Below are 27,486 nucleotides of genomic sequence, written 5' to 3'. Positions count from 1 at the left end.
TTGGCAGCAGAAGTATTGTAACCATCTGCTTCCTCCAATACAGAGAAGTTTCTAAAGCTCTAATATTATTGGGAATGATAATGAAGTAAATAGAACCATTACCTACTTGAACTAAGTTTTATTTGTCCCATCACATTGTACTGTACATGAAGTAAATGTGAATTGGGTGACACTTGTGCTGCTAAGTAACTATTTCACCAGAGGACTGACTACAGTGTTTCGGTGGGAGTTTATGCACAGTCATCTCATTAATAGCACTGACACTGCATCAGTGTAGCATTCAAGCTTCCTAATTGGTCATGTTGCCCTTTTTTTGTTGTTTTTGAACATGATAGTGACTCATGCACAGATGTAGATGTTTTGGTTATTAGGATGAATAACACCATATTTCAGTTTACTAAATTGCACATAAAGAACCCCAAGGACAATTACTCTACTTCATTCTATTAAGCATCTATCCATCATCTACCAGGCACTTACCTAGAGCTTCATGTTGATGCTGAAGCATAATTAGTAGACTGAGTCGGTTCTTATTCACACATGACTGAAAGAGCATGTGTGCTTTAACAGCCAGCCAATCTGCAAGCCTCAGAAAGCAGATTTGATTTTGACTTACTGGTGTTTGTGCCAAAAGTTTGGGGAGCTGAGTAACTGACACATAGCATCATGCTGGCAGCTTTGAAGCTGATACACAGATTTGCGTCTGACATTTGCTGTCCCTGTAGAGTAATTCCCGACACTTTCCCCAGCCATGCATCTGTAAGACACTTTCTGAAGATTTGATGAAAAAGGTCCCATGATTGTATGGCGACACAAACATATTAAGTATATTTGTAGTACCAATAGATCCAGAGATATACCCAAAGAGAATAAGGTTAGTTGGTCACATTAGTGCCCTCAGTTGCAAACCTACTGAAATCTGATTGGTGTCCTGAGTAAATAATCTAAATATTTTAGTTCTTCCCAATCCTCAATAGCTGTAGCAATATTTGAACCTATGAGGTATTCTGAATATGGAAAGATGTTACACTCACAACCAATGGGTAAAGCAGAGGCCCTGTTACCCTATGCTTAGAAGGAAAAGCAAATGTGAATGCCTCATTCCTACTGAATCCCTGATTCTCATATTAAAACCTGCCTTGAATCAAGCAACTTCTTAAACTTGTTGAAACTATACATTTAAATTAGAGGGTGCACAACAGAAATTGAGAAAAATTAGATTTAGATCTGTCTTTTCCGCCTAATTGTGTGTTTGTTGGTTTTAGAGATTGATATCTATGTGGTGAAGCAACATTTCAGGGTCCTTCTAATTGTCCAATTAGCTGGATAGCAGGGAAGAAAAATCCCTGGGAAAGCAGTCAAGTGATTATAGGTTTCAAATTGACTCTGATGCTCATCAGGGATTGCAGCTTGAGGGTGGCTGCATTTCCAGCTTGACTCTCTCATCCACAAAATGGAAGTATCGATTTATAATATTTGTTTGAAAATCAAATGACAGCATATATAAAGTATGGGAGCTGAAAGTATGCATAATATTATAGATTAAACTTTCAAAAATACTGCAGTAAGCTGTTCCCCTTTTACACAGATCTGAGAGGCCAGACAATGGGCAAGACTTACTGTAGACAAAATTTACATCTGAGTATGTTTTTAGCAAAAACAGTGTTCACTGCGTGTGAGTTCCCATACTATGCTGAGGGAACTGTAACAATGAATACCACTTGACACTGCCTGACTTAATGAGTCAGAAAGAAAAAAGTAGGAAGAACAATTAATATTTTGCATAATGTAACAAGCTGCCATTATGCTAGGCCACTAAGCAGTTGCCAGGACAGCATAGTGGTTTTTTTGTCTGTTTCTCTATTCTCATCACACTAAAAGGGCATCGGTCTCCTGGAACCCCCTACTATTCCTGCTCTAGGTGATTAAGAAGCTGATGCTAATCTAGATTTCTGCAGGGTGCAATGGTATAAAAGATAGAAACCAACCTGCTCATCAACAAAAGCAAATGATTACAGTGTGAAATCTGATCCATGAATTTAAAATAAATTATGCAAACATCTTCCTATAAAAATTCCTCAGGGAAAAACAATGTCCAATGATTGCCACGAAGCTGGAATGCCTGCACCAGGCCCTGCCTCTTCCAGACTCTGCAGGAGCCAGGACCGGTGCAGCTGTCCCTGCAGCCCCCCATGGTGCACTCCCCTGAGGATTGACAGAAGCAACACGAGAAGGCAGGGGTATCTCCCAGAGGACAGCACTTCAGAAATAGATCTGCCTACCTCCAAAGCAGTCTGCAGTCACCGCTTCACTGCTGAGAGGCTGGGAAAGATGAGAAATAAAGTCATGGAAATGAAGTCTACTGGAGTACCAACAATATGAAGATCTGGTACAGAAGCCTCACAGAGAAATTTCTCAAATTGAAGACATTTTGCTGCCTTACCTCTTTGGTAGGGAAAGAATAGAAGCTTCAAAAGAGAGAAACATTCTATTGTAAATTCTATTTTGGTTGTGCACTAGGGCTATGAATTAAGACAAACTATCATGTAAGTCTGGGTCTCTCCACATGAAATAGTGGGATAGTCGAGTCTTGTTTTGGTTAGTGGCAATTTTTTGTGGTGCGTTGGCACAAAACTCAGCACTGTATAATTTCTCAATATGAATGTTTGCTTTTATTTGTTGCATCATCAACAGTAATTAATTACACTGTATAGATTTTTCAGGAGGACGAGACTCCCATCTAATGAAATAGAGAAAATGGGAAAAGATACAGAGAGATGAACATAGTTCCTGAGATTTAGTGATGGAACAAGAGAACTTGTTTGTAACTTGTTATTTAAATTCTACTAAGTTATTCTATTTCCTCGTTGCTGTTTAAACTCCTTCCACAGAAGCACTCACCTTTATGAATACTAATAGTTTCTTTTGAAATCTGTATTTCACATAGCCATTTTTTTTTCCAGTACTGGGAATCGAACTCATGACCTCATGATTGCCAGGCAGGTGCTGTGCCACTGAGCTAAATCCCCAGCCCCTCACATAGCTATTTACTACCTTATCACCTAAGATATTACACTCACTGGGGATTTCTCAATACCCTGCCATTGATATGTTGGGTTTAATAAGTCCTTGTTAGTTTGTGCTCTGAAAGATGTTTAGCAACATCCCTAGCCTCTGCCCAGCTAGGTGTCATTAGCATAGGTTGTCTGATTTGGTAAATAAAAATACAGAACATTCATTTAAATTTGAATCACAGATAAACAATCAATAATTTATTAGTACAAGTGTATCTCAGGCAATATTGATATATACTAAAAATATTGTTTGCAAAAATTCAAGTTTAACCGGTCATTCTGTGTTTTATTTGGCAGGTAAGAACCTCCCTCGTGTGAGACCGCAAAATATCTGCAGATATTGCCAATTGAGCTACTGGGAGGGACAAAGCTGCTGTCTTGTTATAAGTCCCTGCAAAAGTCAGGACTCAGCAACTGGATGAAATGGAAGTACGGATGCACTGCTCAGGTGAGCTAACCCATATATGTACAGTCAGGCTTTGGCAATTCTTAGAGTGCAATCACATGTTTTCTATGCACTTTGTGCAGAGAGTATACAACTAATACCCAGGAAATGACACAATTTGAGAGAGAGGGTTGATTCAGTCCTACATGTCTGCTATCTGTTAATAACCATTAGCTTTACTGAATTTCCATAGTGGTGAGACATTCTTGACCAAAGGTGTCCAAAACACACTTGGTTTTATATCTCATACTGTTATTTGCACTTACCTGTCAATCACATGCCTAAGGAACACAAAGCTAAAAGTGCCCAGACAAGTTATTTGCAAAAACACATTCATCCCCTGCATATTTTCATCTGTGCTTACAAAGAGAGTTAAAAATAGCACAGGAGGTCTTTGAAGGAAAACAGCATCTCCCCTGCTCTATCCAACTGACCTACAGGAAGCAGACAGCCAAAATGAAAGCTTTGCTGAAGCTCTCTCTCCGAATGGGCAGTTGTTACACTTTCTTGGAGATAGCCATACAAAAATACAGTGTAGATTTCAGTGAGAAAGTGGGTTCCACTTATAAAGAAAAATGCTTCTGAGGTGATTGCTTCACATGTAGTTAGGAAACAATAATTTGGCAAAACTTAATTAATAAATAAGTCAAACATCAATTCTCTTACAGATCACAGAATCCTAAGAACTGTGTGCCACATCTGGTTTATGGGCTGTGGCTATAAAGCAAACAATGTCTATAAAGGTACAAAAAACATTTAATAAAGATTTAGACCTTGAAAAGACTTTAGAAAACCCCCTTTCCAGTGTTATAATACATAAAAAGTTGCCTTTTCCAAACTCTCAAAGAGCAGAAAAAAATGAGAGGAGCCAAATGTTCCAGCAAAGTCAAAGAGAAAATTGGAGACAGATTTGAAGTGGGGCTTCCAAAGTGCCTCCAACAGTCCTCCAGTGTTAATTATTATGCTACGCTTTCCTATTGAGCAACACAGAGAGGAGCAGTAAAGGATGAGCCCTGCTCAACACCAGGGAGAGCCTCTTGCATAGATAATGACATAAATGATGTTCCAAATGGGTGCACGCAACAGAGTGACTCTCATAAAAGGTCGCTCTGAAGAATAACCTCCAGGCCTGCCAAGCGGAGCATGATTGGGCTTGGGAAGCAAAGGAAACATTTACTTTTTCTCTTTAATCGAAAATATCAGTTGAAGTTTTACCAATGTGTAATATGTTCACATATAGAGCAAAGTGTAAATTTTGTAGAAGGGCTCTTTTGAGTATAACCTGCTGTGATTCCCAACTATGTCTATAAAATATCTGCGAGAGTTGAATATCACAACAAATTTCAAAGGATGAAGTCAGAATAAAATGTATATCAAAACATCATGTCATATAACACACACACCCAGTTTCTACACGTCAATTACACTTCAGTAAAACTGAGAGAGAAAAACTCCCCCACCCGCTGAAAATGGCTGCCTTCCTTGCATTGGAAAGGACTTCAAGACAGTTGGTTCGCCTTCTGGTGGTGGTGGCTGTATCCAAACACATACCAAGGCTTTTCAGAAAAAGATTCCTCCAGCTTTCACATAGGTGAGGCTGAAGGCACACAGTTCTTGCGCACGGAAGAGGCTGGAGCACGTAATTATCTAGGTCGCCTCTGTGCCCTCTGTGTGTCCTGTGAAGTCCCAAACTTTCCTTCCCCGCTTCCTCCACTATTTGTTCATCCTGAATGCTCATGATGTCACCAGCAACTGCACACCTTCAGAAGTCTTATCATAGAAGGCACCCTATTGGAGAACAGGGCCACATCTTTTGTCAGACTTAACTCACTGCTTAGTACTTTAGATAAGGAGCAAAAGATGTGATCAATAGTTCTTCCAGCTTAAAAAAATTTCTTTCTTCAACTTGATATAATTTGCTACTGATGAAATAAAGCAGCACACATCTCACCCTTGTTACTCCTCATGTCTTGCTTCATTTTGTTCCTCAAATTGAAGCTAAATTACAGAGTTTTAATTAACTGCAATTTATGGCATGGAAAAGCAGAGCTCTTTCACAAATGGTGTATGTGACAGCTACCGCCCTGGAGAGTTTGTTTCAGTGAGGGTACTGCGCTTGCAGTGGAAAGTGGCTTTTGATAGGTGTTATATGCTGCGTAATGTGCACACACTACTCATGCATTTGTGATCTATCAGAAATTGTGCTTGGAGGGCTGGGGATTTAGCTCAGCGGCAAAGCGCCTACCTGGCAAGCGCAATGTCGTGAGTTCGGTTCCTGGTACCGGAGAAAAACCAAAAAACAAAACAAAACAAGAAATTGTGCTTGGGAAATACAACAGGGCACTGAGAATTTAATTCCCAACTATTTCTTTCTCTAATGTCTGAATCAGAGAATTATTCCTCCTGATAAAAATGGCTTGCCTTCTTTCCCCTCTGCCTAAACCATCTCAACCGAGATATCCCAACATATATTTCCACCATATACTTTGCAGTTTGAAAGTAAGGCTTTGCAAGGCAATTAGCTTGGTTAATTAATATATCACTCCATTTCTTTCAAAACTGATTATGCTCACAAAAGGCCTGTTGGACCAACAGAAGAGGTATGAAATAAATGACTAGGGAAATATCACTCAAGAAAAAGGCAGCACTTACCAACTGAAAAACTAATACAGTGTGAGGATTGTGAAAAAGCCCTAATGACTTTCTTTCACATGCTCTACATTGAAAATAAATGTTGAGGGTAAAAATGAAAGTTCTATTGTTATTAAGATCTTAGAATCAAGTACAGAGAGATTGAACACAGGAGATATCCTAAATATAGGATATCTAAATATAGGATATCACTATTGTTTGGTATTTGTTTGATAGCATGTGGCCCAAAAAATTAGTTCAGACAGACTTGGACTTATATGCTCTTCTGCCACTTCGGAAAGTTACATGAGCTCTCAAACCATCTATTTTCTCAGCTGAGAAGAGGGAAAATTACATTATTAATACTGGTTAATATTGACCTTGACCCTAGGCAACAACCTAGAAATAACCTAAAGATTTGTGGAAAGTATTAAATAAGAATCTACACATACACACGTATATAAACATATACATCTGTATATACACACATACATATGCACACACATCTGTACATATGCATTCAGTTTATCATGATCCCTGGTACGTACTTTATATCAAATAAGTGTTCTTTTCTACAATAACTTATATAAAGATAGTAATAGTGACAGGTGAATAGGTAGTTTGAAGAGGGGAAAATAACTATCAAGTAAACCAAGCATTACAGAACAATATTTAAATTCAAAAAAATCTTATGGGCAACTGGCATTATTTAGTGGAAAAAGACATCAACTCACTTGGTAAGTAGATTTTAGACTCAAATTTCTAAATGCAAGGAATTTCCGTCCCTGGAAAGTATGCTATGAGTACGATTAATAATAACAGCTTTGGGGCTGGGGATTTAGCTCAGCTACACAGCACATGCCCGGCAAGATCAAGGCTATCAGTTCGATTCCCAGTATCATAGAAAAGCCAAAAAAACCCCAAAATAATAATAATAATAACTGCTTTTCTAAAAATAGCTCCATCCTCTAAATACATGTAAACTGTGGAACTGTTCCTCAAATGAAATCTTCTTAAAAAGCTGGGAATGAACTGATTGCTCCAAGAGTGTAAGTCAAATAAAGGCTTGTATCTCTGTCATGAAGCACTTCCACTCTTTTGGGACAAGAAAACAGAGCCTCAGCCGAGCTCATCCTCCATTGGCCTCTACATTTGCTTCTTCAGGGAAATTTAAGCAATGGTTCTGAATCATTTACATTTAATTTTCTTTTGCTGTACACACCATTTATCAACCTGGAAGGCATTTGAGAGTCTAGAAAATTCTTCCATTCTCAAGAACTCTAAGCTGTGCGTTTTACCATTCTGCTGAGAGTTTTTCCACAAACCAATTATCTTGAGAATCCACTCATTAAATCCATCTGATACTGTATACACAGTATATGCCCCTTTTTATTAATCCTATTGCTTGTTTATATGTGAACAAAGTGGACTCTTTCTTGTGGAATGTGAAATATTATAGTTAAAACTGAATGTAGTAAAATAATTCTATAGTCGAAATAGACTACCCAGCTGGGCATGGCGGTGCATGCCGGCAATCCTAGCACTCAGGAGTCTGGGGCTGGAGGATCAGCACAAATTCAAGGCCATCCTGGTCTAAGCACTGACTTTTTTTTTTTTTTTAACTTAGATTCTTTTTTATTTTAAAGCAGATAAAAAATAAAAAACAATATAAACACTAAAGAATTTCAAAACAAGAGGAAACTGACAATGCATTTTATTATGTTACATTGCATATTGTTATCTCCAAAGTAGTTGCTCAGATTACCAGATATAGGCATGCAAAATTGATCAAACAATTAAGCATTAACTGTTCCTTTCAATAAATGAATAGAAATTAGTACTAAAGTTATCTTAGCTATCTTGTGTATATATATTTATATTTTTCCCTTCCTTCTTTCTTTTCTTTCTCTCCTTTCACCTTTCCCCCACCCCAGTCGTTCTTTCATTTTGAGCACTTTCTTTCCCTTTCACAATATCTATTATATCTTTTGGAACTCATGTACTCTTTCAGTTACTTATACTAGGAAGACAATATGATGTTTAAACATGTGGGTCTGATTTATTTCACTTATGAGTATGGTCTCTAGTTGCATCCATTTACCTATAAATTCTTGAGATTATCTTTCTTTATAGCTGAGTAATACTCCATTGTACAAAAATATCACATCTTTTTTATTCATTCCTCAGTTGATAGTTATTTGGATTGTTTCCAAGATTTAGCTGTGACAAATTGCACTGCTATAAACATGGGTATACTTATGTCACTATGGTATGATGTTTTCAATTCTTCTGGAAAAATACCCTAAAAGGGAATAACTGGTTTGAATGGGACCTCTAATTCTAGTTTTTTGAGGAAACTCCATAATGATTTCCATGGTGATTGTACCAGTCTACACTCCCACCAGCAATGGAGAAGGGTTCTTTTCCCCACAGCCTCACCAGCATTTGTTATTGGTTGATTTCTTGATGATAGCCATGCTTTTGGAGGTGAGATTGAACCTCAGTGTTGTTTTAACTTGCGTTTCTCAAAGGGCTAATGATGTTGAACATTTTTTCATGTATTTACTTGCCATTTGTATTTCTTCATCTGAGAAGTGTATATTCATCTCAGATGTCCATTTTTTGATTGGGTCTTTGAATTTGGGGGGCCTGTTTTTTAATTCTTTATATGTTCTACATAGAAGTCTTTGAGAGACAGTTGGCTAAAATGTTTTCCCAATTCATGAGTTTTCTTTTCACTCTGTAGGTGATTTCTTTTGATGTGCTATAACTTTTCAATAAGATGAGATCCCAGTTATTGATTCTGTGAAATATTTCCTGTGCACTTTGGGTTTTGTTGATGAACTGTCTGCCTACCCCTATAAGCTTGAGTTTGAGGCCAGCCTGGATTACATAGTGAGACACTCTTTAAAAATAAAAAAGACTAGTCAAATGTGAGTTTGTTTTACAATTGTCTTGAATTTTTAATAATTTTCCAAACAAACTTAAATGAGTTAGTTTCTAAATCAGCACACAATAATAAACACATAAAGAAGATTGGATCTCCCTAAAAACAAGCTATATGGTACTTTCTGAACTTTCACACCCTTCTTCTTTCCTTAATATCCCCACTCCCAGATGAGATCAACATGAGCCTCTGTGTCATTCATTTCTGTCTTGACTTTTTAAAATTTTTAGCCACCCAAGGGGGAACCTGTGGACTCTTCTTCACACTGCAGAGAATGACCTCCACATGTCCCCATAACACACAGGATCATGTCATCACTTTGACACCTACTTAGTAGTGGATGCACATTCAGATGTTGGTATGGATTTAAAGTATCACTGGGGAAAGAGAAACAATATTCCCACAAAGAACGTTAGCAAAGATATACGAGAATTTCAACTTCATTACCAAAATAAAGTTCAGTGTAAATTGTCTCTGATGAGTACACAGAAGTTTCTGATGATTATATGGGTCAGATAGTTGACCATTCAGCAACAGGTAAGTGTGTACTGGGTTCCCATGCATCCCCAGTAACTGTGATTGAGAGGTGGAAAAGCAAGTAAACAAAGCATGTTTTAATCCTAATAAAGATGTATATAATTGAGCATATAAACAATAAAAAATAAGTAAAAGGGTATTTTTGAATATTATAAAAATAAATAAATGTAATAGCAAAATTTTAAGTCAGAAAAGATGTGATTAGGAGTGAAGAAACTTTAAGTGATCAGAAAACCAACTCTTATAGGAAATGCTAGGTGAAAAACAAATGGGATTTACTGGACACATATGGAAGAATGGGTCGGTGCCATTTCCAATGAAGGAAAGCCAAAAGAAAGATTTGCCAGGATGAAAATTTCCATGGGGCACAGCAGAGACCTTACCTACAGACTGAGAGTGTAATGGTGGAGCAGCATCAGGGGAACCTGGATGATCAGGTTGGAAATGCTGTTGAATCATGGAAGAACAATTCCATATTGAAGAGCAAACACAAGAAAAAAGATAATAACCGCACAAAACAGAGAAACTGGGAAAACGAAGCTAACTTTGTGAAAAATAATCCTAGGGGTTAAATAAATTTCAAGTATCAAGTCAGTGAAAAAAATCCTAAAGAAATAGTAGAAAACTTTGACACTAACATAGAAAAGTAATATCCTTAACATATAAAAATAAATATTGCATAAATACAAGTATATTTAAAACTCAATAAAAAAATTGTAAAAGTCCAGAAAAGTACATAGATAAGTCATAGAAGTCCAGATGTCTATTAAATATATTAAAATATAAATAATATGCCCATTAATCATTTTAATAATAATAAAAAATAGACAATCTAAAACATGACAGTATTTCTCACGAGACCATTTTCTACTATCATATTGAATATGATAAGATGGGCAATCCTGCAAATTTAGTAAGGGGGAATAATATTTGGTGTAATATTTTTGAAGAACAATTCCCTAATAACTATCACAAGCCTTTAATTTGTTTATACTTTTCACTGAGGAATTTAATCTTTGAGGACGATATCCCAATGAATGATCAAACATAAAAAAGGATCCATCACAAGATGTGCATCATAGCATCATGTTTTAGAGTAAAGAACTTGGAATGAATATGCAAAGCCAGCGACATTATTAAATAAGTTATGATAATCATATATGATATAAAATTATGGGACAATCTCAGTTTTATTTATGGGCAATTTGTAAAATCATGAGAATATTATTTTGGTTACAAAATGAGTGGCAATTATTTTAAGAATAAAAGTTTAGAACTCAAAGTGGCTGATTTTCACTTGTGGATTTACCTTCTATGCAGGTATCCAAGAACTGCATGCAGTATAAAGCCAAATCTTGCATCTGTTTACTATTCAACTTGCTCTGTCTTCTCGATTAAAGTCACAATATGCCCATAGGCCCAGATCACTGAATGTCATCCCCTCTTTCTTAATTTCTATCATCTCCCAGTGCAAATTGGTCACTGCTGGCTGCCTCTGAAATTTCTCTCCAATTTGTCACTGTTAGCTTTCCAATCCCAGAATATTGGATTACGTCCAAAAACTTCTAACATAAATACTTCAAATGTACTCCAACTGTCTCTCTGACCTCACACTTACCTCAGTAATCTGTCTTATAAACCTGCCAAAATGTTCTCTATAAAATAAAAATCTGACTGTGGTAATTTTCTGATTGAGGCACTGCGAGGGCTGTGTCATAGATTAAGTTCACAATGTGTATCTTGGTGAAGAATACTCAAAATTTTGTCTGTACCAATTATTCCAGCTTCATTCCTTTAAAGTTAATATGATTTTCTTTATTTTCTACAATATAAATGAATAATTTATAACATTAGATTTATCAATTAAAGAAAAGAGCACACGTACCTGTTTTACTGAATCTATAATCTGTTCCCAGGAAATATTAGAAAAAGAAACAGCATTCTTTATTCCTGTGTTTTTCACACTACAGGTTGTGCTCCATTGGAATATGACCAAATCAATTATTTGGTTCATATTATAAGTTTTAAAATAGAAAAGAATATATCAGAAAATTTCAGTCATTGCATGTAGTGATGGTAACTTTTACTTTATGAAACTTTTGTTTCAATTATATGCAGTACACAGTCAAAAGTTTGAAAAATCACTGTTTCATACTGAATTCTTTAGTAGGTTATAAATAATTGCACTATTGTGCAGAGATCATTATTTCTGTGCATTGCTTCATTTACTGATTGTGTGGTCTAACAGCAAGAAATATTTCATATTTGCTTTTACACCTCTGAATACAGATATATCTAACAGTACACTGAACACAGTACATATAGTCAGGCAAAGTGAGCCCTCACGAACACATAGATTCACTGGTTTGCCTATCAGAAAGTCAGTCTTAGATCATTCAAAACCATATGGTTCTGAAAGGTCTAAAGACTGCTGTATTAGTTTTTCATAAACGTTAATTCCAAGGCATGGACCACGAAGACACTTTTATTCTAAGACATTATTTTATTTTAACCCCAAATTCTTGTAATAGTTTTCTAAAATATAATTCTGGCAAGTATTAATATTTTGTGTGGAAATGCCTTAAAAAAATCAGTCTGTCACGGGTACAAAGGGTACAATTAAACTGAATACATAAATGGGCACAGAAGGCACAACTCCAGCCCAATCTGCTTTTGCAAGTAACACATGTCCTACTCTACCATTTGAATTAGTCTCATGTTGAATTTTCATCTTGTGGGCAGGGAAACATGTATAATACCTATTGATCAAAGCCTTTATCCTTAGAAAGGACGTATTATTTGAAAACATTTTATTTTCATCTAACAAGATTCTGCCATTAAGTCCTGAAAAACCATCCTTTCTTTCTACAGTGCTATACCAATTTGAAGCATCACCTGCCCCTTAAGTAAACTCAAATGTTCTAAACCGGAAATTTCTCATTTAATATAGGATCAAAGTACAGTCTTCAAGAAGCAATTTATAATTTCACAGTGATATGACTACAGTTCAAACATGATTTGATTTTTTTCTTAATGAAGCCCTTTAACTTATAAATTCAGCAACACTAATTATTCCACTTAAAAAATAATTAGTGTCCCCCTTCTTCCTTCCCTAATTAATAACTTGTATCTAAGCTGCTAGAAAGGGTTACAATGTCAAGTGTTCTGTTTGATTTTTTAAAAATATGGATCTAAGTATGTTCCCTAATGGCAGGTATGTAGCTTTAGAAGAGCTCCTTTACATCTGGTTAACAATGAGTTTATTTTCTTCAAGGTGAAAGGGACTCAAGGAAAATTTTCTACTTCTTTTCTGCTGCAGAATAACCATCGTCATGCAGACAGGTGAGAGAGAACTGGTAGAACCATTTCATACACTGGGTGCAAGATGCTGTGCACTCATATTTTTACATCTGAAATAGAACTTTCAAGTTGTTTTTAGTATACATGACACAACATCCTCACTTTACAGGAGAGGAGACTGAGGTCATGGGATATTCTACATGGCTTATAAATTTACCAAACATATTCAAAGAAATAGGTGTCAAACCTGTGGTTTATCTCAGAACTCAATGTTCTTCCAGTGAATCAATGTGCTTACCATGAGTGACCATTTGTGATCGAAAATTGTAAAATAAGAGATTAAGGTTAGTTTTTTTTTAAATGTTTTAAATGTGTAAAATAAGAGAATAAGTTTAGTTTTTTTTTAAATGTTCATTTGGCATCATTTTTTTTTTAATTTTAAAGAGAGTAGTAAATGAGAAACAAACAAAGAAATAGAACAGTAGCAGCACACCAGTATCATTGGGATTTTCATAGCCAGAGGGTTCTCACAATCAGCAATTGTTTTCCTTGGTAATTGCTTACATGTTTAGGTACCTTAAACTACACATTAAAGAGCCTATTTGATTTATAGAGCAAAATAATAGACGTTATCAAAGTAGAAAATTATGTTTTCTTGCCGATTTGCTACATGGTTTTATGCTTATCTCAAATAATTGAAGGTTTCTTCATGGAGGACTTGATATATTCACAAAATCCAAAGACCTAAAGAAGGTCTTAAATCCAGGGACACAAGATAGAAATTCAGATCCTCTGGGGAAACTCTAGACCAAAGCATTAATTTTTCTAAGCTCCTCCAGAGTTTAGATCCTTTACCCTCACGATTCTGTGAGTTTAGTCAGGATACAGTAAAAAGAGAAAGAAAGAATACAGGTTCCAAGGAGACTTATTTTTGCTGTGCTCTTCAACATGTTGGTATTGGTAATCCTCTCAGTTGTCCTTTTTCTTTTTTCAGAATGGAAGTATTCATGGCTTGAATGTTTGTAGGTTGCCAAACACTTTGTAAATAATTTGCATGGATTAACAAACACAACTCCCAGAGCTTAGATTGTAGATTCTGTTGTCATTTCCACTTCATAAAAGGAAAATCAGACCTCAGAGAGCTTAAGCCACTTTGTCTAAGATTCTACTTCTTAACTGTATCAAACTTGTCTCCTGCAACCTTGGTCCTCCTCCATGCACCATACTTTCTCCCCAGACTGAAGGAAGCATCCAAGCATACTACCCAAACTTCTACAAACACAAACAGACACATATACACTCCCTTCAGTCAGGAACTGTCAAAGCTAAAGGGAATCTTAAATACTTATACCTCACTGAAAGTGCAGCATCTCCTAAGTCTATCACAGTCTTTTCATGTTTAAAGAAAGCAGTCCCAAGAGAGACAAATATCTGTCAAAAGGTTACTATGGGACCTGATAACTAAGCTGGGGCTAGGAATGAATGACTTTTGGTTAATTGGTCATTCTCTACAAAAAAATCATTGGAAAGACCTTTGTTCATTAAGAAATACACAAATATTAAATGTATTCTTCGCAGCCAGGAAAGTGATTTAAAAGGGAGGGCTATTACTGCTAATAACAATTATAGCTGTAAACAGCTAATAACAAGCTTGACAGTGGCAATGAGAGTGTTGAACAACAGAACAAATTAAATACTTGGTCTTACGTGTTTTATACTAGTAAAATCATTTCATGGAGGAAATGCCCCCAGATTATTACAAAGCTAGTGAGCAGTAGAGCCAGGAGTTAAAATGAGATCTTTTGGATGCCCAAGTTTCAACTCTCTAGTACATTCTGATTTCTCGCTAAGAAATGGACATTTACAGAATGTGCTATTGAGGGAGAAAGAAAAAACCTGTCTTCTCAGAGCAAGGTAAAGAAGAGCATCTCAAAACAACATAAGAAATCTTGAAGCAGAAGTGAGAGGAAATGTGTTTAATGAGTCTGAATAAGAAGCATTTAAAAGAAATATAGCCTCCCTCTCAGCATCTGAGGGAGTTGCTATGCAATATTTGATTACAATAATAGTGAGGCACAAGATTTTTTAAACAATTCTATTCATTTTTCTGACCCCAAATAAATTTGCATGTACCTACACTCTATCTTTCCTAAAAGAACTTGCATATAAAACTCCAATGAGACAAAATGAATTTCAACATTCTTCTCTTTAAAGGGGGAAAGGACTTTATTGTTTACAGATGGATAATCCAGTCTATAGCCGTACACCCTGGAGGGCCCTGATTTCAGCTGCTCTCAGAATCTAAGCAGGGCCGGACATTGGGGTATGTGCCTGTGATGCCAGCACTCCAAGGAGCTGGGGCAAGAGGGTCACAAGTTTGAACCCAACCTGGGCAACTTAATGACTTAACAAGACTCTGTCTCAAAATAAAAAATAAAAAGTGCTGGGAATATGGCTCAGTGCAAGGTCCTAACCCGGGTTCAATCCCAAATACCAGGGAAAAAATAAGGTAAGCAGGGCTGGACCTGGTTAGTATTTGGAGGTGAGACTGTAATATATGATAACATGTACCTCTTTAATTTGAGGAATATTTGTGTGAGTGCATGTGTATGTGAGACAAGCCTTGTCTCACAAACAAGATTATAATTTGACTATAGAAGTTATGCAGGTATACATTTGTCTTATGTAGTGAGAGTCCCTATGTACGTAGTTGGTGCTCATAAAGGCTGGTTGTATTAAAATCTAAAGATGTATAAATCATAAGTTCTTTCCCATGTAAAATTTTGGATTTTTTTTTACCTTTTTAGATAAGCTCCATTCAATTAGATACTTGTTGCATAGAATTCTTCATTTCTACCCAAATTATATATTTCCTCTGATAATTATGAAAATAAATATGGACATTCATTTTCCTAAATAAGCATGAATAGCTTAGATCTGCCTTTTTAAATTTACCTGGAATCCCTAATTAACCTAGTTTTTAAAGTTATTATCATATCTTGCAACTTGATTCACAGTCTTTTTGAAAATCAAAATGTCAAAATTCTTGAGACCAAGTTCTACAGAATTCTACATAACCAGGTAAAAGAGAGGAGAAAGAGAGAGAGAGAGAGAAAGAGAAAGAGAGAGAAAGAGAGAGAGAGATGGCTATATAATTTGTACACTGTTCTTTATTATTTAGTTTCTGCAGTTTTCTGCAAAAAAGAAAACATGGAGATGTAAAGATTCTGTGTTCATTATTGCTTAAAGAATGGGGAGTGCATGAGTCAGGTGTCTATGGTTTAAAATAAAAAAAAAAACAATATTTAAATGCTTGCCAATAAATTTCTTTTGCTATTATAGCTTTTCAAGGGGTTGTCCACTAGCATAAATAACTGACAGCTCATGGTCATTTTTGGAGATTCATGAGAAGAATTACTTAAGAGAATGTTAACCTGTAGTTGCTTCATAAATAAACTCCTTTGATTATACTCTGATGCGCATTTTACTCGTCACCATTAAGAAAAACTGAGCGTGTTTCTAAGTGATCCATTAAAGTTTTGAAGAAAAAATGCCAAGGAGAGTAATGTATGCTGGCTCCTCTCTTCTGGAAAAATCATAATCTTAACAGTACAGGAACTATTCATCAGCAGCTAATTTAATTTCACATTTAGCCCAATTAGAAAAAGGGGAGGAAAAAGCTAAAGTTAAGCACTTGTTTATAAAATTTCCCTAAGTGAAATTGCTCACTCAAAAAGCATGAAATAACAGTCAGCTTTTTTTTTTTTTTCTCAGAATGGTTTTATGCCTAAGAACAGAGTTGTTTCCTCTAGCCAACCCCTGCAAAAGAAACAAGGGCAAAGAGGTGAGGTAGCCTCAGATACAGTTGTGGTGGGAAGGTCCTATTTAACCCTGAATAATTTTGGTGCCTTAATTGAATTCACACTGACCATACTTTGCCTTTTCTTAATTTTGATCCATTTGTACCTGTGAATGCTGGTTTGCTTACTGTTTCATTTACTCCTATAAATATTAGCTGAACGTAGATTTGGTGAGACTGTGTACTATTTATTAACAAGGACAAACTATTATATATATATGTGTGTGTGTGTGTGTGTGTGTGTGTGTGTGTGTAGCTTGTCCTTATTGACAAGGACAAAGTATAATATATATGTAGCTACTGAAGATATTCACTAAATAGTTTCTGAGAAAGCCAATAAATGAATGAATGAATGAATGAGTAAATAAATAAATAAATGGTGTAGAAGAGGAGGTAGGGAGCTCTCCCATGGGTAAAAATCACAGGGACAAAAGCATAAAGATGACAAAATACTGTTTGGAAAGTTAGGAGAATGAAAATAGTTTACATTGAACACAGAGTTGCCTCTATGTTAAGAGGCTGTCAGAGTGACCTTGTACATGTGCATGTATATGTGTACATGCAGAAAGAATCATGCCATTATTTCTGAGAATAGGAAGTCTGCCTTTCCTATTCTTGACTATGCTTTAGAAATCTTTGGAGACAAAGCGATCCCTCCATCCACCCCGACTGGAATTTTAAAGAATGTGCTTATGTATTGGGCAGTTCAACATTCTTAACAAGTCAAGAAGGCTTCATTTATTCACACTTGTCACCAGAGTGATATTTTCTGCACTTTTCTATTAGAGTTTGAAGGACAACCATTGTACAGAGTACTGTTCCAATTGAAGACCCAGAAATTTTAAATACATGTACATCTAGGATAAAGTCTTAGATTTTGACTTACAGAGAATTTACCTTTAGCACATAATCAGAGTTAACAGATTAGTCTAAGCCATTGCCCTATGGGTGAAGGAAAGGAAGGCCAAGAAGGGGAAGACTTCTTCAAAGTCTTAGCCAAAATCCTAGTGGGTCCCAGGATCTAGGTTGACTGAACTAAGATACAGTTCTTCTTTCACACTAATTACCTTTAAAGGGTTGCAGAACCTTGACTTTTCTCTATAATTCCATAACCCTCATGGCATTTAACCTTTTTTTTACTGGCTTTGCACTCCAACTGCTATGCTGCCCACATGAACTCATATCCAGCTTGGGTCAGGATCTGATCTAGTATTCTCAGGAATACTAGCTCACCCTTGGGATTCCTTTACTGCCTCGGAAGTACACTGTCTTAGCTTCTGGATGTTTTGCACTGCCCTCGGCTTTTCAGTAAAAGCTGGGTCAGTAGAACCCTGACCATCACAGTTCAAACTGCAAACAAGGCTTCTGTGCACAAAATTCTCAAAGTCACATTTTGGCTCAGGAAGAGAATGCCAGATGAAGGTTCAAGACTTTCATGGGCAATTCACTGAGAAATAACACTTTTGTGTTCAACACTTAGCAGTATGCCAAGATTTGTTCTTATGATCTTTCTTCTGAGGAGTTATTTGAAACTCCATAATGAGTGATAAAGATTAATTATGTGATATAATTAGTGACTCAAAAGAACTAAATCAGGACTAGAATTTTATTATATCTGTATATTATTAATAAAAATTGTACAGTAGATTTGTTTTGCCAATTCCTCCAACCTTGGACACATCATTAATGTGTAAGTTATAATTTCAGGTTTTTAAAAAATCTAATTCATAAGGAACTTTTCTCTTGTTCTGATTGGCTATGGGGTCTTCCTATAAAACAAGATCAGAATCCTCAAGCCAGTGACATAGAGGTTTTGTATATGTAGAACTCAGTATCATATAGAGTTCTCAATATTTATATTTTTTATTATTAGGGACCTAATACATACTTCTGTCAAAAGGCAGCTGTGTACCACAAAAAAGATTAAAAATGGATCTGGAAGTGTTGCTCAGTGGTAGAGTATTTATCCAGCATGTAGAAGGCCCTGTGTTCCATCCCCTGCACTGCAGCAAAGAGGGGGGATTTAAAAAACCTACAAAGCCCCAAAGTGTTCCTTCAGCAACTTTAATTCTGGTTTCAGATGGTTAATTCCAGGAATGGCTTGGCACTGAGACACTGTCAGTGTCCCAGGTGGCTGATAAATCAATATGTGAAGGAGGAAACAAAAAAAGAATATAAATACTTGTTTCTGTCTGGCAGCTTTCCTTTTCTCATTGAAACCGTCTCACATGCTGGGGGAAATTAACATCCTGGGTAACAAGACATTCTGTGTATTGATCTTTTAGACCATAGTAAGAATGTTATCTACTTTAAAACTATTGAGACCATGGGACATTTAGGCTATTAAATCAAGAAAAATTTATGAAGCTTGGATCAAAGCTGAAGTGACATTGATATAGGGGAAAGAAACTCCCAACTTGGATGATACCTGGGATGAGTTTGCATTCTCTAAAAATGAAGAACGAATTATAAGAGCAGTAGAGGTTAAGGGCAGAATATATTTATTGAGGGAAAGAAAGCTTCTGTCTAAGAGAGGGACAGAAGGAGACCCGAGTGCGTTACCCTGGAACCTGTCTTTTCTAGAGATTTTTATAGAGCAAAAACCATGAGGTGAGGTGGGTCCAAATTAGGGGAAAAAATAGGAAATCACAAGGTGGGCATGAGGTGGGACAAAACTATGGTCAGCCAATAAGAATTGTTCAGGTAAAATTGATTAAAATGGGATCAAATGGGGAAGCGAGTCATGCAGCAAGTGTGCATAAATATAGAACAGAGGCTGCTCCTGTAAAGGATTGGGTGAGTGACTCTTCAAGGCGATCACTAGCTATCTAGAATATTGATCCCTGATGTCCATCCCTAGGGAGGTGTGTGGGTGCATTTGTTTCATCTTTTGTCTTGAGGTCTGGTCCACAGCAAGTATGTCTCCATTTGCAATGTATCTTGTCTTCCATACAGGCTCCTTTGAAGGCCTGGCCTTATCTGACTGCCTATAATATTTTTACCTAACTCAGTTGCCTATAACAACATTATTGTCTGTTTTGTGCATTTCTGCTCCTTTACAAAACAGGCAAATCATTAGTTTCCTTGGTTTTAGAAAATAATAGTCTCAGTTATTTTAAGTTGGATCTTACCTGTATTCTTAGATACCTCTCTGTGTTTTGTCTTTTCAATCAATAATTTTTGAAGTTGCATGGACATATATACATAGTTCTAGATATATAGATCTACATATCTATATCTATATCTATCTATATCTTTATCTATATCTATATCTATATCTATATATCTCAGTTCACAAACACTTCTGTTTGCAAACAATTCAGTTCCCAAGCACAAGTGTTCATCAAAATTTTGCTTCTATTCACAAACTCCATATCACATGACCAACACAACCACGGTAATCTTCTCCCCACAAACACAAATGCATCCACATTCCCCAAAATCCTAAAACAAATTAAGTTTGTGAACTGAGGTAGCACTATATGTGTGTGTGTGTGTGTGTGTGTGTGTATCTTACTTGAACTGAATATGCATATATATGTAAATATATATATTCAGTTCAAGTAAACATACCATGAGTACTTAGTCCATCTTCAATATTCCAAGACACTGAGGAGGACTGGAAGAATCCAATAATTTTAGTTGGAAATGTAAAAAAGGAAGCAAGTCTCAGTAATGAAAATCCTTACTAAACACCAAACACCCATTTGAGAAAGTGTTCACGCTCCCTGTGTTCTAGTCAGTAAGGTCTACAAGTTTCTAGAAGATCATCTAAGTAAGAAAACAGAATGCAAATAAATGTGCCTCATTCATCCCAGGAAATTAGCTCCTTATTGCCAAATCCTGTCACCTATGTGGGCCAAGAGAGAGAAGGGTGAAGTTAAAAGTGATTAGGTGTTAGCATTACTTAAACTGTAAAAGCCAAGATTGAATAGCTGTGGCAACTGAAAGAATTAGTCAGAAGGTAAAATCCAAGTTGATTTGCTTTTTCCTGAAGAGTACAGAAGAGGGGGCTGGGGATATAGCTCAGTGGCATAAGCGCCTGCCTGGCAAGCACAAGGTCGTGAGTTCGATCCCCAGTACCAAAAAAAAAGAGTACAGAAGAAAAAGAACTCTGGCATAGGGGTTATGAGTCATGAAGCAAGATGGAATTGTTGGTGTATGTATCACAGAAGAAAGACGATTTCAAAAATATAGCTAAATTTCCACTAGAGAAGTCAATAGATGATTGTATATATCATACTACTATTAGTAATACACTATTGAAATTATGAATTTGTGGGCACTGCTATTTATGAACAGTATCTCAAACATAACACAGCGTCGAACACAGAGATTTGAGGTCAGAAATTCACATTTTTATATTTGTCATACTGGTTCACCCCAGCAGTTAGCTTCTGCTAAAAGTCATATTTTACAGGAAAATATACATTTTTAGAAAAAGAAAATTCTTAGTCACTAGCCTGCCTCAATCAATCTACCTGCTGAGCCATACTGTAGCTTATACTGAATTTATCAGCCAGCTTTTAACTACTCTAGTTAATATCTGAATTAGGCTATATTATTAAGAATAGTGATTTAGTTAACTCATAGATTTGGAGTCTGGAAGTCCAAACAGGATGATGTAGTCTCTTACAAGGGGCCCTATTTTTTGCATTGTATCACACAAGGAGTCCTATGTATCTCTGTGTTGCTAGGTTTGCTCTCTCTCCTTATAAAGTTAGCCAGATCCAATAGCAGCAGTTCCACCTGACTTCCTGAAGCCTCTATCTCTGAAACACCCATTACCATTAACATAGGACTGTGGGAATTAAATTGCTGTCTGAGTTTGGGGGAACCAACCATATTTATACCACAGCAATTCAAATATCTTCTTCCATTAAACTCTTCCTCTGGCCACATTTACATTTTTAAAGTTCTTTCTCTAAAAGCAAACCTTTATTGCTGGAGAGCTGAGTCATTGATTATTAGCCACAGGTGTGTTGTCAAAACAATCAAACCCGGTGTGAGAATAGAGGCTCCTGCATCTCTAACAAGATAATGGTGTTAAAGTACAGGTTTTTAACAAATGCGCTGCATTCCTCATACAAACAACAAACTATTTCCAATGGCTTCCTTTTCTTTTATCATCTCAGTGTTTTGTCCTCCATTGTCTAAGTGATCTCAAAGCTGCCCTGAGCTACACAAATGAAATTCAGTGCACAGGCAAGAACCACATTGGTTTCTGGGTTCCCTACTTGCAGAGGCCTTTCAGGTCTAAACCAGTGTGTGAGAATGCAGGGTGGGGAAGGGTGATGGAGTAAGCACAGAAGTACCTATGTTCATATTTACTCATATTTCAAACCCACCAATTTGTTGTTTGACACTAGTGTTAATAAACGTCAATTTTTTGGTTGCAATCATACCTTTATACCCACAAATGCATAGTCAAGTTCACCACCACATAATAGGAGGTATACATAACCATATACAATACAAATATAAAACAGCCTTAATTTACAGATAGAGTAGCTGCTATCAACTGCAAACGTCAGAGGGAACATCCTCCCCCTATCCCAGTGCACAGGGACAGCCTGTTGGAGCAAGTTTCACGAAAGCACTGACAATGCCTGGACTCTCGGGTGGTGCATTTGCACTGTGCATGAAGCAGTGAACGCTCCTTCCCCTAAAAGGCTCTGTCTCATTGCACAACTAAGGCTCAGCACTACAGCTGAACGAGCCTCGTATTACACATATGCTACTTTTAAACGAGAGAAAAATATTGCAATGGAAATTTGTCCTGCTAAATGAATCCGTCAGCCCTGTTACATAGCAAGCTGCTTTGGTAGCTGGAAGCTAAGGAAAGAGGGCACAGCTAAAGCACTGCTCACCTCGGTACTCACTGGCTCGGAGCTTGAGAACAGTGTGGAATATTTTCTAAGTTTTCTAACCCTTTGTACAGAACATAATAAAATGAAAAGAATTGCCATGAGAATAGCTGATTAGAAGGAGGACATGTGATGAGAGAAAAACACGGCAACCAAAGGCCCTCTGGCAACCTCTCCTTATCCTGCAGCCTGGTCTGCATCATCAAAGCCTTGTCTGGTCACACCCATGGCAGAAATAGACTGAGCCAGGAGAGGCAGGCAGGGTGTAACAAATGTAACAAATTTAAGGTCCTGAAACTCCATCAGGTCCAAAATCACACTCTGAGGAAACTAGTACAAAGCAGAGAGAAACGTGTTAGACTCATTCGAGGAGGCTTTTGCAGACTGATCCTCCTTCCCCATGCTTCCTTGATAAATGAACTCAATACATTTCTGTTCACACCCAAAAAAGGATGAGGGGAGAAGGAGGAGGAGGTCTAGGTAGGAAGCCAGGTTTCTGGGGCTGCTAAGGAACTTTAAGAATCTAAGAAGATGAAAAAGGCAAAGGATAGCAATGAAATAATACTTCCCTTCCACAAAGCTCTTAGCAACCATTAGCTAATTAAATTTCTCACATAAAAAATGAGAGTATTATATTTTAGGATGTATGAGGCTTTTCCTAACTTAAATACATTAAACATTCTCTATTTCTGGAGTATTTAATAAAAGTTGCACAAATTAAGTCACACTTTGAATACCTTTGATCTAGAAGCAAAAATATAGTGATGATTTGGCATTTCCCAGATTCTCTTTACTTATTCATTCAGATACACAAACTTACACAAATTGCTTTGAATGGAAGTATTACTCTAATTGCTGGGGATGTAAAAATAAGTACAATATCCGTGCTAAGGAGTAATACTCCAGTCAGATGAAAACTAAGTTATTGAAGAGATGGTTCCTTTGTTTTCTCCAGTGCTCTAAGGGGGAGGTAATGTGAGGACCCTTCCATGAGAGGCTTGCCAGGCCTTGGAGGCAGAGTTCTCTTAGTGACAGAGTTGACAGTTCTATAAAACTGTTATATTGATTTGTGAATACCCACTTCCCACTGAACTCTGGAGTGCTCTTTGCATTTACCAAAGCATGTTCCACAGTGTTTATCTGATATTGTTGTTCCAAATGGTGGTTTTTGTATAAAAATCTCAAAAGAATACAACCAGTGATTTCCCTGAGACCCTCAACCGTGTCTTCTTTTCCTCCCCATTAGTCAGCCATTTTTAAAATGGTCAATTTCCCTTACTCTGTGGTGCTTTTCTCTTCAATAGCTACTCCTTTGGTTTTGGTCATTTGCTCTTTTTGTTTGTTTGTTTGACATAGGGTTTCACTATAGAGTCCACACTGGACTGGAAGTCACTATGCAGCCCAGACTGACCTCGAACTTGTGATCCTCCTGCCTCAGCCTTCTCAATACTTGGATAACAGGTGTGCACCACTGCACTTGGTTTAATTTCTAGTTTCATTCTTAGCCATTACATTTTGAATTTTCATACTTAGAGAGTATTTGCATCTTTGCGTAAGATGAGGAAACTACAATCAGACCTGTTAGCACCACAATCCTTTGATGCCACAATCCCAACCATATTGACAATGACCCTGATGTCATTATGGTGTACATGTATACAGCAGCAACTCTTTATGTTTATTCTGGTGATTATATGCAAAGATCAGTAGGGTACATAGTCATGGTGGGTGAATTCTGTACAGCCTCACGCCGGAAGGTGGAGTAAAATAGCACCACCTTGAGGTTTTAAATGCTAGACTTGGATTTTCTACTGATCTTGTTTTCATCACCCTTTTTATCAGACTAGCAATTAAAGAAGAATACAAATGTAACAAACATACAAAGAAATGTCTCAAACCCTGGTGATTTCCCCTTATTGCAAAGTGTTTAATATTACTGTCAAATCCTCAGGGAAATGATGCCCAAGATTTCTGCTAAGGTTACTCACTGTTTCTTTTCTGTCCACTTCTTCACATAGGCATACTCAACACAAATGGTAAGAATATACAGAGCTTTGTAAACTCTATTCCTCCATTTCCAAATTAGTAGTGATCAAGTTTGCAAGGAAAAAAATCCAAAAATTGAATAATACTGAGGAAAGCCTAATTTGGGGAGAAATAGTCCTCTCCCCTGAAAATGAGGAAAGACAGAAGTAGAATTTAAACAAAACCTGGAATCACCTAATACATATTCTTGTGGTGTTGTAAATTTTAAAAATATTTTTTGTTCTTTTTACTAAAGAAAGAGCTGTGATATGTGTGTGACTCTAGATGGCAGAGTTATTTTATTAATCTACCAATTTTTATTTTACCGTTTTAAATTTATATTAATAAATTTCTGTTGCTTGTATTCATCAATTTTATTTTAATTGACTCACAGTGATTGTACATTCCTTGGGTATGGTGTGGCATTTCAAGACAAGTATATGCTCCATAAGGATCAACCAGATCAGGATAATTGGTATATGTAGCACCTCAGACATGTATCATTTTTTTGTGCTGGGAGCCTGCAAAATCTTGTCTACTAGCCATATTCAGTTACTTATTATTGACCATAGTCACCCTATTGTACTACAGAACATTAGAAGTTATTTCTCCTATCCAATTGTACATTTTATATCCATTTACTGTCCTTTCTGTACTCTTGCCAGATTCTGAAACCACTATTATATTTTTTACTTCGAGCTAAATTTTGTCATAATTTGTGAGAAAGAACATTCTTCGTTGGTACCCGCAAATTCATCCTGGAAGGGCCAACAAATCTCTGTGTGTTTTTCATATGAATAAATTGCACTACCTCTGTAACCTTCTGAGAAAGATGTGTCCTTCTCAGTCTCCACAAGGGCCCTTCAGCGGTAGAAACACTCAAGACGTGTTGCCTCTAACTGTATCCTTTCCACCACATCAGAGATCAAAAACAACAATTAATTTGCATTAGGATGCATAATTTTCTGGATTTTACACACATTATCTCATTTGACCTTCACCCTCACTCTTCTAGTCACACAGGACTAACAGTCTCGTCTCCACTGCGCAAGTTCCAGTGTTGGGCGACAGTGAGTTCAAGTCTGTGGAGGTACCCGGATGTGAACTAAGCCCTGAGCGTCTTCCGCTCCTCTGCACTCCTTTTCAGAGAGTGAACAATGGGAGTTTTGGAGAAGAAACATGTTCACTTTGCAAATGTTTAAGCTACCCAGTCACTATATCCAAAACTGTGAAAACAAGTCACTCATCAGTACTGGCCAGGCACTGCTCCTAAGTCTCAGCAACCCTGGCCTGATAACAGAGTTTTGCTCAGTACCTGGTTTGTGAGCCACTTAAGCGTGACAGAAGTATTTTTCCTGTAGGACAACACAAAGAGAACTAAGGATATAGACTAAAACCTGCTATGTTTTTTCTATCAGAGTGGAAAGAGAAATCATTCGGAGAATAGAAAGTATGATTTGAGACTGACTTCTCTGTCTTCTTGCTCCCATCCATATATCTCAAGTGACCCCTAACTTTTAAAACAACTACTTAGAACATGCACAAAAGAATAAAGCCATCAAAAAACAAATAGTTCAAGTCACTCAAAAAGTAATTTTAGTAATAAACCAGATTGCACCTTATTACTACTCCTTCAAGGTATGCATGTACATGTGTGTTTGCGGGACATACACACATAAATATATACACACACATATATGTACATGAATATATACATGTATATGTAGGTGTATATGCATATGTAAAAGTCGCAGGGCGCACATGTTCAATAACTGTCACACAGTCTTTCACTCTGCTGCTAGTCAAGAACAGAGTTAATACTGTCTCTAACAGCAGGGTCTCTCTGAATAGAGAGGTCTAAAAACAGCGAAGTTCACATAACTACCACAGCCTGCTTGCTTATTAGTGAGTTCACAGATGTCACCTCCTGGACTGGAACAACTCTTCCAGAGCAAAAGGAGTCAGGAACAAAGCCCATGTGATCAATACCTCAGTGACTCTGAGCAGCATGGAAGGCCCCTCCCACAGGAGAAAGACCTATGTTCCCCTCAGCGCACTGTCACACTCACATACTTTTCTGTGTACAGCCAATTTCAACTCCTTCACTCAGTGCAAGGATCCTGCTGGTTTGCATTCAGAGGACCTCTTCAGATTCTCTGTGCCAATCGATGTTCTTAGAGGTAGCTTTTGTTAACTGGGAGAAAGAGCCATATGTAAGCACTGGGTCTGCTAAGCCAGCCAGAGACAGCACACAACCACTATCATCAGTACTGAGCCAAGAATTAAAATAGTTTGAAAAATATCAGCTATGGTCAGAAGATCCAATAAATCACAGGATGATGCAGTAAGTCACAGGATGACATGGCAACAGGGACACAAGGTAGATCTCCTGAGATGAGCTTGGATCACATTTCTCAGGTCTGCTCCAAAAGGGAGAACCTGTTATTTTTTTGGGAGGGGAGGGGGGGCCAGGAATTGAACTCAGCACCTCATGCTTGCCAGGCAGGTGCTGTGCTGCTGAGCTATACCCTGACTGAACCTGTTATTAAACATTATTATTAGTTTAAAACCAAAATTACAGAAACTCAGAAGTCAAAATGGTAGACTGAGCATGAGTTAAAGTCTCTCTCTTCTACTCCATACACCGGAACCAGACAGACGCTCCAGAAGAGCTGATACTGCAGGAAATTTAAGCAACGCATAGGTTTGGAAGACACTCTGTCCTAGCAGACAAACACATTAAAGTAATGCCATAAAATTTCAACACAGGTTTGGGATTCAGAGATAAGAAGCTAGAAGTG

The 27,486-nt window shown here is 37.1% G+C and overlaps 1 protein-coding gene across 3 annotated transcripts in view; it reads right to left on the bottom strand.

Annotated features, from left to right (window-relative positions):
• The window catches only part of Dcc (DCC netrin 1 receptor), a 1,095,765-nt gene that overhangs the window by 1,042,514 nt on the left and 25,765 nt on the right, over window positions 1–27,486 (bottom strand). The gene's annotated exons all lie outside the window — the stretch shown is intronic.

The sequence above is a fragment of the Chinchilla lanigera genome, unplaced genomic scaffold (assembly GCF_000276665.1).
Source record: "Chinchilla lanigera isolate Chin_1 unplaced genomic scaffold, ChiLan1.0 scaffold00001, whole genome shotgun sequence".
NCBI lineage: Eukaryota > Metazoa > Chordata > Mammalia > Rodentia > Chinchillidae > Chinchilla > Chinchilla lanigera.
The sequence above is the reverse complement of the archived record's forward strand: the minus strand, read 5'-3'. Positions and strand labels throughout refer to the sequence as shown.